This window comes from Callorhinus ursinus, unplaced genomic scaffold, assembly GCF_003265705.2.
Source record: "Callorhinus ursinus isolate GAN/ISIS: 27379988/994484 unplaced genomic scaffold, GSC_fseal_2.0 scaffold11, whole genome shotgun sequence".
Classification (NCBI taxonomy): Eukaryota; Metazoa; Chordata; class Mammalia; order Carnivora; family Otariidae; genus Callorhinus; species Callorhinus ursinus.
In genome coordinates this window covers 25,687,202-25,703,766 of record NW_027397073.1, presented here as the reverse complement: position 1 = coordinate 25,703,766, position 16,565 = coordinate 25,687,202, and the positions used below count along the sequence as shown (strand labels likewise).

Sequence of the window (16,565 nt, the reverse complement as noted above, 5' to 3'; positions counted from 1 at the left end):
CAGGAAGTTGCTCCCCGGCCCAGGGGTGGGGGTTCTCCTATTGCCCAAAGGATGCTATGCACTCCAGCACCACCAGGTGACCCCAAGGAACCAGCCATTGCTTGGATCTCCACTCCAGGGGCTCCTGAGAGACAACACATTATTTTAAAAGTACAGAAGCCTGAAGCAGAGGGACCTCCATAGAGAAAACCCAGGCCAGCCTCCTTACCTTTTTTGGAGGCCACAGACCTCTTGAAGAATCTGATGAGAACTATTGACCCTCTACCCAGAAAAATGCTCCAGCCCATATACTCAACTTAGGACATAGGAAAGACTTCCCCCTTGTTGGTATCCCTGGGGGCCACTCTGTCTTCTAAAGAGAGGGCACTGAGCAGAGATAAGACTTCTCCACATTACAAGGTCAGTTACAGGTTATTTATCCTGCAGTTGTTTACTGGGTGACAGCTATGTATATGCCAGGCACTGTTCTAGGCACTGGGGATACAACAGTGGCCATCGAGAGGGACATGGTCCCTGTCTTGCAACCTAGTGAGAAAGACACTCTAGAAAATAATTACTCTCCTAATTAATCATGGTTGGGACACAGGGATCAAAAAATACCATGCTATGGGAATATCTAAGGGAGGATCTGAAGGAGAGGAGAGGAAGGAAGAAAGGCTTCTCTGAGGAAGTGACGCGTAAGCTGAGATCGGGGGGTGGATAGGAGGAAGTCCGGTGGAGAAGGGAAGGACAGCATTCAGGCAGAGGGAACAGCAAAGGTGAGGAGTGCAGCCGGTGGAAGTCAGTGTGGCTGGAGTAGCGGCCCCAGGAACATTATCAGGGGTCTTCACAGTTTCAGAGGTACCCTCGAGGCTACTGCAGGGGTCCAGGACCAGGCAGAAACACTGCCATCTGCTCTCAGAAGAGATGGGCAGATCTGCCCTGTCGAACCACAGGGAAACACCTCATTAGTGGGTATTTGCGACTAAACTCAGTTGGGTCTTATTGTTCAGAACTGCCATGGAAACATAGAATCATAGACCTAGAAAGCCCCAGTGAGACCATCTAGAGCAGGATGATGATCCTGCTGCACAATAAAATCACCCAAGACACTTGGAACAATATTTATGCTCAGACCCTACCTATCCCAGACCAACTAAATCAGAATATCTGGGCACAAGACTCTGTCAGGGGTACTTTGCAAAGCTCCTAGACGATCCCAATGAGCAGCCAGGGAAGAGAATAACTGTCTTTATTTTTTTTTAAGAGATGGAACGACTGAGGCCCAATTAGTTATCTTAGAAATGTACCCATACTCACATTATACAAGAATTGAAAGTGAAGAAAGAGAAGGGATCATAGAAATCTCATGTTTAAAATAGGGTTGAACTTAGGGAAAAGTGTATCTCACTTTCTCTTGCTTTGTCCAGAAAAGCAGTGTTTATAAGGTGAATGTATAAGTGTTATGGAGAACCACATGCAAAGGAATGAAGTTGGATCCCTTCCTTACCCATGCAAAAAATTGACTCAAGATGGATCAAAGACCTAAATGCAAGAGTTAAACAATAAAAATCATAAAGGAAAACATAGGGGTAAATCTTCATGCCCTTGGGTTAAGCAAAATCTTCTTAGGTAGGATACCAAAAGCACAAGTAACCAAAGGAAAAAATAGAATAAATGGACTTCATCACAATTACAAGCTTCTGTGATACTAAAAATACAATCCAGAAAACAGAAAAAAACAACCTACAGCATGAAACAATTTATTTGCGAATGATGTATTTGATAAGGGACTTGTATCAAGACTATATAAAAAACTCGACAACTCAACAATGGAAGGGCAAATAACCCAATTTTAAAAATGGGCAAAGCATCTAAATAGACATTTTTTGAAAGAAAATTTATAAATGGTCAATAAGCCCATGAAAAGATTTGGAACATCATCAGCCATCAGGGAAATGCAAATCAAAACCACAATGAAATGCCACTTCACACCCACTAGAATGGCCATCTCCCAAAAGACAGAGGATGTGGCAAAGATGTGGAGAAGCTGGAACTTTTATACAATGCCAGGGTCACTTCAGAAAACAAATTATCAGCTCCTCAAAATGTTAAACATAGAGTTATCATGTGATGCTGCAGTTCCACTCCAAGGTATATAGCCAAGAGAGGTGAAGGCATGTGCCCACACCCTGTGCATGAAATATTTGCATCACCATGGGTCAGAATGGCCAGACAATGGGAACAACCCAAAAGCCCATCAATTGATGAATGGATAAATAAAATGTGGTGTCTGAACACGATGCAATACTATTCAGTGATAAAAAGGAATGAAGTATTGATCAGGCTACAACATGAATGAATCTTGAAATCATTCTGCTAATTGAAAGAAGCCAATCACAGAAGACTGCATATTATATCATTTTATTTATATGAAATGTCTACAAAAGGCAAATCTATCAGAAAGTACATTAGTGGCTGCCCGGGGCTGGGAGAATTGAGGGGGAAGAGGAGGGAGTGCAAGTGGGTACAAGATTTCTCTTGGGGTGATAAAATGCTCTGAAATTGATTGTGAGGATAGTTGCACAACCCTGTGAACACACTAAAAACCATTGAATTGCACAGTTTAAGTGAGTGAATTGTGTAGTATGTAAGTTATGTTTCAATAAAGCTGTTTCTTAAAAACAGTGTTATACCCACGTCCTTATTCTGGGTAGGACTGGGTCATTGCTTTCTTACACTTCATGTTTTCCATTCTTTTCCTCTTTCCATCTTTGTAATCCTGTTCATCTATCTGGATTTGTTTCTTATGTCTGATCTGGTGATCTGTCTCCCCCTCTCTCTCTTTTGTCTCTTTATCCCTCCCCTACTTCATTCCTTTCTCTCACCAAGAAGTGTTGCCTTTGCAGATTTGCTTACATAGAGAGTTGGTAAGTCATCCAGCAAGTGGCTCTTCAGTGAGTCAGTGACCTTCAGGGCTTCCTCCTTGTCACAGTTATGGGTTATCTAAGTATATTTGGCATATCACATCGATTGTGTCTTCAAAGAAGAACAAAGTGAGGAGACCTCCTAAGGCAGATAGAGCGTATGGCCAAGTTGATTCCTTGGCAGATGGAACCACTTAGGAAAAAGACTTTTCTGAAATCTTCTCTTACTTGGGTACCCTATCCCCAAAAGGGGGCCAACTCAAGTAAGACAATGATGATGAAGGGGACACCGGATGAAAGCAGGAAGACTGAGTGGCCCGAATCTGGCAGATCACATTTCCCAAAGGGAGGAATAGCAATATTTCTGATCCCACATGCTCTTCCAAATTCTTGGACAATCCTGCTTAAAAAGTAGAATCTAATTCCACTCCCTTTGCGTACTGCTCAGCCTTGGGGTCTTCCTTCTAATGAAGAGAATGCAGCAGAAGGGATGTTGTACTTCCTGATGCTAGGTTGGAAAAGGTGATATGGCTTCCATGTGGTGCTCTCCCTCTCTTTCTCTTTCTCTCTCTCTCTCTCTCTCTCTCTCTCTCTCTCGCCCTCTCTCTCTCCCTTTCTCTCTCCTTCTCTGTCTCTCTCTCCCTGTCTCTCCTTCTTTCCCTCCATCTCTCTATCCCTCTCTTCCTTTCTTATGTCTCATCTGGTGCGCTCTCTCCCTCTCTCTCTCCCTAGAGACCCAGCCTCCTTATTATGAAGGAAGGAAGGAGGGAGCTTTCACATGATTTCAGTTCCCAGCTTCCACACGCACCTAGCTGACAAGTAAAAGACAGACACACTATCCCTGCTGAGTCCTCTCCAAACTGCAGATTCCTGAGATATTAGTTACCCATTACTACGTAACAAATTACCCTATAACTTTGTGGCTTGAAACAATATTTATGTTCCCACAGCCTCTGTAGACCGGGCATCTGGACATGGCTTAGCTGGATCCTCTGCATCAGGGTCTTTCAAAGGCTGTAATCAAGGTGTTGGCCGGGGCTTTCATCATCTCCAGGGACCCCTGGGGAAGGCTCCACTCACTCCTGTGGTCGTTGGCAGGATCGCCTTCAGTTCTGTCATGTGGGCCTCACATCGCACGGTGGCTTACTTCATGCAAGCCATGGCAATGGAGCAAAAACGGTAGCTAGATGGAAGCCATCTTATAACTGATCACGGAAGTGACATCCCATCATGTTCGCCATATCCATTCATTGCGAGAAAATCACTAGTCCGGCCACAGATAATGGCAGAGGATCAGACAAGGGTGAGAATACCAGGAGCCATAATCAGAAGCTGCTTTAGCACTTAGCAAAATCAATGTCTTGTCCATTTAGTCCACTAGGTTGGGGATGGTTTGTTATTAGGTAACTGGAAAACACCAAAACACAGGGAGTCGGGAGAGCTGGGTAGGAAAACTGTATTTGTCAGATATTTACTAGGTGCCAGGATCATTTTACAGATGGGAAAATTGAGGCTCAGAGTTTAGTAACTTGCCACCGCTATTGTGGCAGAATGGGAATAAAAACCAGTTCTACTGGATGCCATAGCCCATGGCTTTTCCTCTCTTTCCTAACCTCTGAAGAGAAACAATTCCAAACCATTTGAATATCGGATAGCGTTTTACCAATGGCTTTTTTTTAAAATCCCTAAATTTAACCAGCAGAGATTATTTCTAGCTACACTCCCCAACCATACTCCTTCAACTCTCAGTTATGAAGGACTTTCCTCTTAATGCAAATTCTGTATATTATAAAGCTGGCAGAACCAACCCATTATGCTTAGCTGGATTTTCCTCCATAAACACGAGCTTTCTGGAATACTATTATTGCTTACCCATGGTGAGGACATAGATTCCAGGAAGTTGGTTTCAAAGGCTAAAAAAAGAACATGAGGCAGACATCTGCTTGAGTAGAGAAGAATGTAAAACCCAACTCCTCCTGTTGCTGGTGTGACCAGTCCCTCCCCAGCCCCTGCCAACAGTCCCTTGGGAGGGGGTTCAGGCTGAGCCCATAACAAAACTCTGTGTTTGTTGATTTATAGTTCCAGGATAGGAGGGAGGCTGACTTTTAATTGCAAAACTTTTTGCACAGTTTTTAAACATACAATGTGCGTGTTGATTACCTTTCAAAAAAATCTGCTTAAAAACTAATATCAGATGAGAGATTTCTATTAAGGGAAACTGAGACATTTGCCGGGTTGGATTCTATGATTGTTGTGTCCTCCTGGGTGCTGATTCTGGGATGCCCTGCATGTGGTCAGGACCCATTCCATCCTCAGGCCTGGGAACTCAGCAGGGGCTTAAGGAGGCAGACAGATGGTCCCTTCAGGAGCACCCTGCCTGGTGGGAGGACAAGGAAGGTTTTTCCAGAAGCAGCAGATAACCCAAAGCCAAACCCTCGATGCTCAGGGTTGTATGATAGTCTGAAAGATTAACCAGATCAGAAGAATGACCTCACTCTTCTGCAATCCACAGCAATAATAATGGTAATCATAATGCGAATTACTATGTGTTAATTGGAGTGCTTAGTCCACTAATATTTAATTATCGACATGATTGGAATTAGGTCTACCATTTTATTATTTGTTATCTGTTTGTCTCCTCCATTTTTGTTTGTTTATTCCCTCTTTCTTTCCTACTTTGGGCCATATAAACATATTTTAGAATTCCATTTTAATATATCTAGTGGCCTTTTAAATATAAATATTTACATTGTTTTTTAGAGGTTGCACTAGGGATTATAGTATACACCCTTGATTTTTCAGTGAATATTACACTATTTCAAATAAGATGTAGAAACTTTACAACTGTATAGTTCCATCATTTATCCCTTAAACTAGCCCACCCCCAGCATTGTTTATACTGTACTTGTCACGTGTATTACATCTCCGTATACACTATTCTAATTTCTTTCTAAAATAATCATATGTTTTTTAAAGAAATCAAAAGGAAAAAATAGTTTTATATACTTACCCAGATATTTACCATTACTGATGTTCTTTATTCCTTCCTGGAGGTCTGCACTTCCCTCTGGTATAATTTCCCTTCAGCTTGAAGAGTTTGCTTTTGCCTTTCTTCCAGTGAAGATCTGCTGGCAATGTAAAAGAATGTCTACCTCGCTTTCTTTTTTGAGGGATATACTTGCTGGGTATAGAATTCTAGGTTGACGATTTTTCCCTTGGGCACTTTAAAGATGTTGTTCCGCTATTTTCTGGCTTCCATGTTGTTTCATAAGAAGTCAGTGGGTATCAAAATTACTGTTGCCCACTATGTCATGTGTTATTTTTCTCTAGCTGTTTTCAAATATTCTCTTTCTCTCTAGTTTTCAATATTCTGACTATAATGCATCCAGATGTGGTTTTCTTTACATTTATCTTCTTGGGGCTCCCTGGATTTCTTGAATCTGTAAATTTATGTCTTTCACCAGATTTGGGCAGTTTTCAGTCATTATTTCTTCAAATATTTTTTCTGCCCCATTCTTTTCTCCTCTCCCTCTGAGACTTCAATAATGTGGATATGAGACCTGTGATAGTGTCCTACAAATCCTGGAGGTGTTGTTCACTTTTTTCAATCTTTCTTTCTCTTTCTTCTTCAGATTGGATGATTTCTATTGGTGTGCCTTTACAGTCACTGATTCTTTCTTCTGCCATCTCCATTCTGCTATTAGTCCTGAGAGTAAGGCTTTTCAATATTGGAGAAAGAAGTTACAAATAAGCAAGAGAGAGAAAGGAAGGCTAGAATAAACTTGGTTGTATTAGATTAGTGTTGGAGATATCAATAGAAACTCATTTGTGATGATGATGAGAAAGAGAGATGGGTTCACATGAGTTGGTATATATACATACATTCCTAAATCTATACGCGGAAAGGATTTAGAAACAGTAACACCCCAATAGCGATAAGAACACCTAGTCTTCAGATCTTGGTTTCTAAATACCATTCTCCAAGCAAAGGAACCAGGGTTCCTTGGGGAAATGTTTGGTTCTCAGCTGGGGCAGGGAAAATCAAGATGATCTTTGAGCATCCTGCAGTACCTGAAAGTAAGGAAGTGCTCAAAAAAATTATGAGAGCATGTCAAAGGACACAGGTCTTTCTGAAAAGGCTCCCGGTATATTTGTATTGGATCATATCCCTAAATAATAAAATAAATATCTTTTGGTCCATACTGATATAAACAAATAATTGAATAAATAAATGAATGGGGGGGTGAATGAGACACCTCCTCCTTCATAAGAATTCCAACTAATAAATGTAGAATGAAGTGGAGAAATAGAAAATCACCATTAGAACATCCCAGTAACAATAGCTACAGGCAAGATCCACTAACGAATGTTCAAATTAGTGGGTGAAAGTTTAATGAAAAAATAGGATATAGCTTCAAAATATCTTCCTCAAAATATTTCTTAATTACTGTGGTGGCATATATTCACAAATTCTTTGATACTCCTCCCTTCAGGAGGTAGACCCTAATTTCTCTCTCCATGAGTGTGGGCTGACTTTAGGCTCTCCTCTAACAAACAGACTATAAAAAGAGAAAAATACTAACTTTATAGTATAGTAGAGAAACCTGGCAGACACCACCTTAACCAAGCACTCAAGATTAATATCACCAGTAATAAGACATATTGACATCATATACCCTGTGATATGATGCAGTGAGAAGGACATGTCACCTCTGGGGATTCTTCCCCCAAATCTATAATAGCAGTCTACTTGTGAGAAAGCATTTTACTAAACGAACTTCAGGAAATTCTACAAAATACCAGACCAATAGTCCTAAAAAGTGGCAAGGTCATTAAAGAGGACAGAATGGGGAACTGTCACAGATTAGAGGTAACTAAGGTAAGTGTGAAGATTAATGCAATGTGGTATCCTGGATTAGAGCTGGAACAGAAAAGGAATATTGGAATATTCTTATTAGAATATTAGATACTAATATTAGATACTAATACTAGAATAATAGAAAACCTGAGAAAAATCTACCTTTAAGATATAAAACATCTTGAGCATCAGGACAGAATTATTCTACATCCAAGAGCTTAGTAGAAAGCTTTCAACACTGACTTCTGGATGCATTCAAGCCAGACATAACCATAGTAAAAATAGCTGCCATTTGTTGCATACTTAATGTACGTCAGATGCTCAGTTTGGCGCCTTACATATGATTGATCATTTAATCCTCTCCACAACATCATCAACTCCATTAGAAGGGTGAGATGTTGAGCACAGAGACACACAGTAATTTGCCCAATGTCACACAGCTAGTCATCACAGGAGCCAAGAATTGGACACAGGAAGTTTGGCTGCAGCACTCACACTTTTTAACTCTCATGGTTGGTCTGGGGGAATATTTACCAAATTATTGCCTTCGGGAATTAGGTAGCTTAGCTCCGCTACAAGAATACTTTGAATCATCAAAAACAAGAACCACAAAATGCTGAAGGAAGAAATATTTAGATAATTCTTTCCAAAGTGGCACAATCTATATCCTAATTTCCCCGGCTGTAGTCAGCCTCCAGCCGCCTCCTTGATTCCGCCCTCACTGCCGTAACCTGTACTCTTAGTCACTTAATATCTTTTAAATCAATTCAATTGTTTTGCTTAAGTAAATTATTTTAAAAGGAAAGTGACCTCATGTCACTATTGTAAATGGAAAAGAGTATCATTTACCTTAAGTAAATGGTAACCTAAAAATAAAGACCATAGAAACAAAACAATGTCAATAAATTACAGTTAGATTCTAGTGCCTGCCAAAGGCTCTGAGCCTCAACGAGTGACGTTCTCTTGGCTGAAGCAGGGGAGATTTAAGCAAGTGTTAGAGACGTATCAGCACCAGAAGTAATCAGAAGAATTAACAAAAAACTGAAAAAAAAAATGATCACAGCTTTCTCAGTAATTTGGGATAAGGAGACAGAAACCCCAAAGGAACAATGGTTTAAGCAAAAATGGAAACTTACTTCTGTCTCACACAGAAAGTCCAGAGGTAGTTGGACTGGGACTGGTGTGACACCCCACAGGGTCATGGAGAAGCACGTTCTATTTTGTGGTCCCATCAGGTGTGGCTTACAAGGTCACTTCAGGGCCAAGATTGCTGCTCTGATACCAGCCATCACATCTGCCTTCCAGGGAGCAGCAAGAAGGAAAGGGGAAGAAAAAGGAACACTCCTTCTCTTTAAGAAAACATCCTCACTGTGGCTTGCGTTCCGTTGGCTAGGACTTAGTCACATAGTCAGGGAGCCAGGGAAAAGTAGCCTTTGTGAGGGGCAGCTAAGTGCCTAACTTTAAAAAAAAGGGGAGGGAGTTCTATCATTAGAGAAAAAGAGGGAAGTGGGTGGACAATAGCAATGTCTGTGATTTCATGGCTTTCCATGCTGTACCAGTGCGGACCCCTGAGTCAGCCCACGCCCAGACCTGAAGCAGACTGCTCCACCTGCCTCTAAAGTTGGCCTTACCCCCTGCTGCTCCTTTGGACACCCCTGAGCTGAGGAAGGCACTTCTCTTTCCCCACGAAAGTTATATTTTGTTAGTAGGCCCCTTGAAGCCAGCCCTGCCCTCTGGGTCCACCTCCTACAGACGTTGCCTAATGCCATCACAGAGAAAGGAGCACTGCTTACAAAATCAGTCGGACCAGGATTTGCTTCCCGACCGGCCCCCCGACTAGCTGCACCAGCCATCACTGATTCACCCTCAGAGATTCTCCCTCACTGAGCCTGACACCACAGTGCCAGAGGCAGGGGTCCTGGCCACGGGCTGGAAGGATCCATGGCCCTAGATCCAGTTACACGCCGTAAATAATTCTATCCCGATGCTCAAGGGGTCGCACTTCTTACGGGGAAGGTATGCCACGTGTGACCCAAAGACATATTCAAAAGTCATTCTCAACACGAAGATATATACAGAAATTGCCAAGGATGATCTTAGCAACTGGCAACAAATTGGAGATGGAAACCCTTTCATAGCAGAGGACCTTCAATTATAACCCAAGGAGGGAGGAGGATATGGCATGAGCGGGGGAGGGAGGAAAGTTAGGGGACACAGCAGCTGACGAAGACGGATCACAGATGCTGGGCTCCCGCCACCTGGATCACTGAGCCTGAGGGCACCAATCCAGGGTAGGGCTGGGATCACAGGCTTTTACAGCAGGCAGCAATCTGGGGGCCTCAGCCCAATTGTTCCCCACCTTTTTAGAATCAAACATGCCTTTTAATAAGACCACCCCAAAAGACTTCTATTTGAAGAGTTGCTTGCCAATTAAATTGTACAAATCAGAATTAATTCATGTTTCCTGCCTTTTTCACCTAAGAGGGTCCGGTGAGCATGGGCAAGATCACAGGACCAAGCCGGGCTGACGGATGCCCGACAGGTGGGTGTCCTGCTCAGGCTCATGTTGGAGAAAAACCCACCACTTTATAAGGAAGTTTTAAACACCAAAAATAGCTGGTCAGCCAGCCCCATGCTTGGCCTCTTTTACCTTCTTTGCAGATCACCCCCCTCCTCCCAGTTTGGAAAGAGCTAATCCTCCCGTCCAAGCCCCTGGAGTTACTGGTGGGGAAACGAGGACACAAAAGGGTATGTGGCTTGGCCAAGGCCGCACAGCTCTGGATTGACAGCTGGCATTGGAATACGTGTTGGCGGACCCCAGCGGCCCTGTCCTTCCCCCCTCCACACACTCCAGCCGACAGCACAGCGTGGGAACCAGCAAGGCAGAGTCTCAGGAGCGGGGGGTGGGGGGTGGGGGGGTGGGGGGGGTGCTCCCAAGGCAAGAAGTTGAGAATCATCCACACCCAAGGATACAAAGCAGAAAGGACGCCTGGATCAGAAGGCCAAGGCTGCGCCAAAATGCCAAAGGTGCCGTAAATTAAGCCGCCAAACGTGCCAGACTCGTTCTAATTACCCAGCGCGCTGACAGCATGTCTGAAGGCTGCAGTCTTTATGACGAGTCCCATGACATTAATTTGGCTTGTTATATGATCTTGTACAGGTGATAAGCGAAAGTATTGTTTTCCCCAAATACCGTCTAGATCCAGCTCAGAACAGACCACCCAGAAAGCAGTTGTCACCGGTCATGCTTAATAGAAGAATAAATTGCATTATGTTTTTCCTCCCAGCCCCTGAAGAACTCCCTGACTCCCTCCTATGAAGCGTCAAACATCCTGTGACAGTGTCGAGGCAATCAAGTGTTAGCTTGGTTTTCTTAGCAGCTGTGTGACCTTGACTGAGCCCCGCTCTCGGGGGTCCCCAGTTCCTCCATCATAAAGGGGTAATATTAGTCCCTGGATTAGTTTGCTGTGGCTGTCAGACAGATGGCCCATGGACTGGGGAGCTTTAGCAACAGAAGTGCACTGTCTCTCAGTGCTGGGTACCGGAAGTCCAAGATCCAGGTGTCCACAGGGCTGGTTCCTCCCGGGGGCAGTGGGGTGTCTGTTCCACGACCCTGCCGTGGCCTCCAGCGCGGTCCTGGGCCTTCCTTGGCTTGTCAACACATCACTCCGACCGCTGACTTCACCTTCACTTGGTGCTCTCCGTGTGTGCACCTGTCTCCACGTCTCCCCTTTTTATAAGGACTGCGGTCATCTTGGAGAAGGGCCCACCCGTCTTAACCCGTTCCACCCGCAATGACTCCATTCCCAAATCTGGTCACATTCTGAGGTTCTGGAGGTTAGGACTTTAGCATATGAATTGGAGGGGGGAACCCACTTCAACCCATAACTCTCCCCCTTCCCCCATCTCAGCAAGGCCCACAAGCATCACAGAAGGCCATGCAGGTGACAGTATGTAGGGGTAGATAAAGCAGACAGGATGGAAGAGACCATGGGGTCTCTCCAGGCCATGGGTGCCCCAGGGATGTGGCTGTAGCACCTCCAAGAGGCGGGAGCCTGGAGATGCCAGGGGTTCGTGGCCATTCCGGAGCGCTCGGCAGAGAGTGTGGGTGGGCAGCGTATCCATGCTTCCCTGAAACTCTTGGTGTAAAAAGGGAAACCCATGAAAGTGTTTTCAGAGGCAGGGCCTGTCGGTCTGCAACTGGCTGGGGAGTCTTTGCTTTCGTTCCTGCCCTAGCCAAGGGTCTGCTGCGATCTACAGCAAATTTGCTTCACATAGACTCTCTTGGTGCCCCCAGTGAGCTTGCACACACGTTAGGACTGAAACGGAAAGGATTGCTGCTAAAATAACTCAATCCCGCATGTGGCCCTTTCCTGCCGCCATAGAGAAATATGATCTGGTCCATCTGTGCCAATAGCCCAGCTCAGCAGAGGATGAGGGTCACCTGCCCCCCCGGGAGCTGCCCCTGCTCCCCTCTCCGGCCGCCTGGGCCACCCTCTCTGCTGGCGCTCCCTCCCTCCTGGCGCACAGAGAGTCGAAGGAACTTGTCCCAGGTCCCGCAGACAAGTGGCAGAGCCAGCGGTCAGACCCGGCCAGTGTGGCTCCTAAACAGCATGCTTGCATCAGGCTGACGCTGTGCCCTACGCAGACCAAAGGTCCTTGGTGAAGGATGTGGTGTTAAGGAAAAGACTCCATGGAGGGGCTTAGCCTGGGAGAAGTGTGGAACTTTCCACTTTGTGCTTTAGATTCTTCCAACTAAGCTCCTTGAAGAAGAGGGGGCAAGTCCTGGGGAGCAAAGACTGAACCCAGGACAGGTGAGCCATCTGGAGTGGGAGGAGCTTTTTTCATTAATTGATTGATTTTATTGGAAATATCAAACATACGGACAAGGACAGACAATAAAAAATCCTCCCACCACCTGGCTCTATCAGATTTAACACTAAACCATATTTACTTCATATTTTCACTTCTAAGAAATGGAACAAGAGCTGAGCTCAGGTGCCCTGTGGACCCCTCCTGCCCTCCTTCTCCTAAAGCATCCACTGTCATGCAGTGGTCACTCCCATGAACATTTTCATCCTTTCAATGCACACTTATGCACCCATACGCGTTTTGTAGTACTGATCTGCAGGTCCTCAAGCTTGGTCCCCGAGGTGCCATACCGAACCCTCCTTGCGTGAATTGTTTTCTCCACTCAGCCTTATGTCTTTGTTTGTAACCATGTTGATATATGTGGCTGTGGTTCATTCATTGTCACTGTTACATAAACAGGCCACAAGGTCAAAATTTTATTTTCTGGGTGTTCCCCCCCCCTTTTTTTCCTGTTACACATGATCTTAGAAGAAGATTCTCCTCCTGACAAGACTCCCGTGCTCCCCTGTGGCAGAGACCGAGAAGTGGGGACGGGCACCCGGGGCGATGAGGCAGGGGCATCTTCAGCTCTTCTGGCTATTGCCAAACTGCTCGGGAAAGTGTTTCTCCAGTTTAGACTCCCACTGGCAAACGTTGGAACTCACCATATCCTTGCCCACACTTAGTATTATCAGACTTTTCTGTTTTTACCAAGCTCATGGGCATGAAATGGTGACTCACGGGGATTTCAATTTGCATTTCCCCTTATTAGCAGTGAGATTGAGTGGCTTTTCACGGTTTTACGTTAAGGGCCTGAATCTTTAGGTATCTCCCCCTGTGAGGTTCAAGGGGAAGTGCCAAATAGCCTGAACTTAAATCTTTGTCCGGGCTCTCAGTAACTCCAGAAACTCTCCCAGCCCCTACGTAAGATATTCCCCGTTGCCTGAATAGCCCGGAGTCGTGGATCTTGCGGACGCTGAAGGGGAGCAGTGAGAGAGGAGAAGGGGCCTGTTCCAACCCATCCATCCACAGAGGCTGGGCCTCCGGTGCAGCACCCATGGTGCGGACCCACGGCATGGGAGGGCAGACCACTGCAGAGCTCCTCAGTGATGGTACAGGAGCCCATGACAGTACCAGAACCTTCTGGAGAGAATGTAAACAAGAGAAAGAGTCAGATCAAGAGACAGCATGCTCTCCCCTTGAGCAGAAACCACAGGGAAATTCTGGGTGATATGCTCTAAGTAAACTCTAGGGAAATATAACAGAGGATAGAAAAGTACACAATTTTAAGTGCTCGGCCCAACTGATTTTCATGAAGTCAATGTATTTGTGTAATCACTACCCCGATCTAGACAAGAATATCACCAGCCACCCCAAAGGTTCCTCTCATCTACCCTCCCATCACAATTCCCTCTCCTCTCCAAGGCAGGGCTACACACATATATATATATATATATATATTTTTTTTTTTAATCTGTTATTCTGGCTGTTGGAGGGTAGGAGAACACAAGTTTTCTGGATCTTCCCTTGAATCTCACTAGGGAAGTTACCGAAAGTCTTAGGTCATCATAATACCATATGAATTTTAAAATATTTGAGCACAGAGCCTCCAAGGATAGCACAGTCTCTGAGGTCCCTTGCTGGGGCCTACTGGAGGGAGGCAGGTTGGTGGTTGGGATAGGGCTGGAGCCCCGGGCTGGGGAGTGGCTCGGTGCAGTGATAATTTACTAACTGGGAGGACAGATAGTTCTTCTGACATGGACTTGCTATGTGTGTAGCTGAGGCTCAGCAGAGGGTGCAAGTGAGAGAAACAAAGCCACTTAGAGGCCTCTGCAGTGCAGGTGAGGGAGGGCGGTGGCTTGGCATGACTGTGGAGAGAGAGAGAGAGAGAAATGAATGGCTTGTCAGGATATATTCTGGTGGAAGAATTCACCGGATCTGGTGATGGATTGGAGGCGGGGGTAAAGGTGAATGAAGGAGGTGTACCCAGGGTTCTGGTACATCTGCCAAGACAGGGTTGGCCCAGAGGAGGAGCAGAGTGAGGGTGAAAATCATGAGCTCTGTCTGGGACACATTACATCTGAGGTGCCTCCAAACCCGGCACGTGGAAATGTCAAATAGAGAATTAGACATAGGGTTTGGAGCTGAAAGAAAGATCTGGATTGAAGATTTAAGCCTGGAGTCACTGGCTTATGAAGGCTGCTTAAGACCCTGAATGTCAATGAGATTCCTAAGGAGAGAACCCATGGACCTAACCAGTTATTGTTAAATAGACTTGAAGTGTGTTAATGATATGAAGGCTATGTTTTTAAGAGTCCTTATCTTTTAGACAAATATACCAAACATTTACACATAAAATAATGGGGAGTATGGTACTTTACCTCAAAGTAAACCAGGGGAAGAAAGACTATTATGAGTACGTAGGCCTTAAGTCGGTAATTGTTGAAGATGGGTGATGAGTACATAAGGGTTCATCATACTCTTCTTTCTATTTTTATCTATGTTTGAAATTTTCTATACCGAAAAGACTGAAAGAGAAACGAGGGTGCGACAGAGAGCCTTGAAGACCTCCAGCATTAGGCCGTCCAGGGAGGGAACGTGGAAAAGCCTGTAAAGGAAACAGAGGAAGAAAGCCAGCCAGTAGAATGGGGTCCCTGAAGTTAACGGGAGGGAGGGACCGAAGAAGGAGCGAGATGGCAACCGGCCTGTTAGGGACTCGGAGGGCAAGTTGGAGAGCTGTTTGGTTGTGTCTGCCGGCTTTAACAACATGGAGGCCACTGGTGACCCCAGCAAAGGCAGTGACGAGAAAGCAGGGTCAGGGTCAGGACCCCACCTGGAGTGAACTGAGGATCAGGAGACATGAGGGAGGGCAGGAAGATGTGTGGAAAGCTCTTTTGACAAGCCTAGTTGAGAATGAGAGCAGAAGGCGGGCAGCTGGGAGTAAGGTTTTCTTTTGCAACGGGAGCGACAGAGCATTTTGATCCAAGAGAGAAGGAGAAATCAAGACGCAGGGTGGGGTCAGCGAACCAATGGAGTGAGGCTCCAAGGAACCCCTTGCCTCTTGTTACAGGAGGGCAGGGGAGAAGCCGGTGTGGACGAGGCAGGCTGGAAGGCTCACAGGCCAGTGCCCAGCTGGCGGCTGTTCTTTCCTCTTCCGGGAGCAGGACACTTGGTCCTCCGATGCCTAGGATGGAAGGGCACATAGGGAGGTTGGGGAGAGTGAGGTCTGCTTGAAAACGGTCGTGGAGAATGAGCCGTGGGTGGGTTAAAGGAACCCTGTCAGACTGCCTCCCCCACCCTCCAGTCACCACTTTGTGAATGCAGATTTTAATTCTTGTTTCAAACTCAGAGGGCACGACTGCTCACCAATGTTGCAGGAGGACCAGGAAGAGGGAGTGTCACCGCACTCGGGCTGGAAGTCACTGGGACACCGAAGAGAGGGGACCCATGCCCTGAGAGCTGGAGGCCACCTCTGAACAAGAGACAGGGTCAGAACTGACTCAAGACAAGGCTCCAGGAGTGACGGATGTCCCCACGCTTGGCAATGGTGTGTGAAAACACCGTAACTCCAAACTGGAGATATCAAAGAGCAAAGCAGCCACGAAGATCGGCTTGATTCCATATTTCAACAACTTGCCCTCTTCTGTTTATTTCACAAATAAACGTTTTACCTTTTCTCTTTCTCCATAAACTGTGTATTCATATCATCTGGCAGAAGGAAAAGAGATGGGTGACAGTTTCTGGTTAACTACTAGCACTTAACTCTTGCTTTTTCTTTATTTTTCAGAAAATTGATCTTGACTGAAATATTTTTCATTACCTCCCCCTTTTAAAGGCTGATACATCCCGCAACTGGCTGTCTCCCCCCAGATGGCAGTGCATTTATTTAAACAAAAAATGTAGCCACAAGCCCGTATGCACACACTGCCCTGCACTTTCTAAGCCACGTC

The 16,565-nt window shown here is 45.4% G+C and overlaps 1 long non-coding RNA gene across 1 annotated transcript; it reads left to right on the top strand.

The window, feature by feature from the left end:
• The first annotated feature begins 3,942 nt into the window (after positions 1–3,942).
• On the top strand, positions 3,943–16,298 carry LOC112834883 (uncharacterized). Its single transcript, XR_003211058.2, has 3 exons — positions 3,943–4,209; positions 10,247–10,306; positions 15,965–16,298. It is a non-coding gene; the product is annotated as an uncharacterized lncRNA (long non-coding RNA).
• The last annotated feature ends 267 nt before the right edge of the window (positions 16,299–16,565 follow it).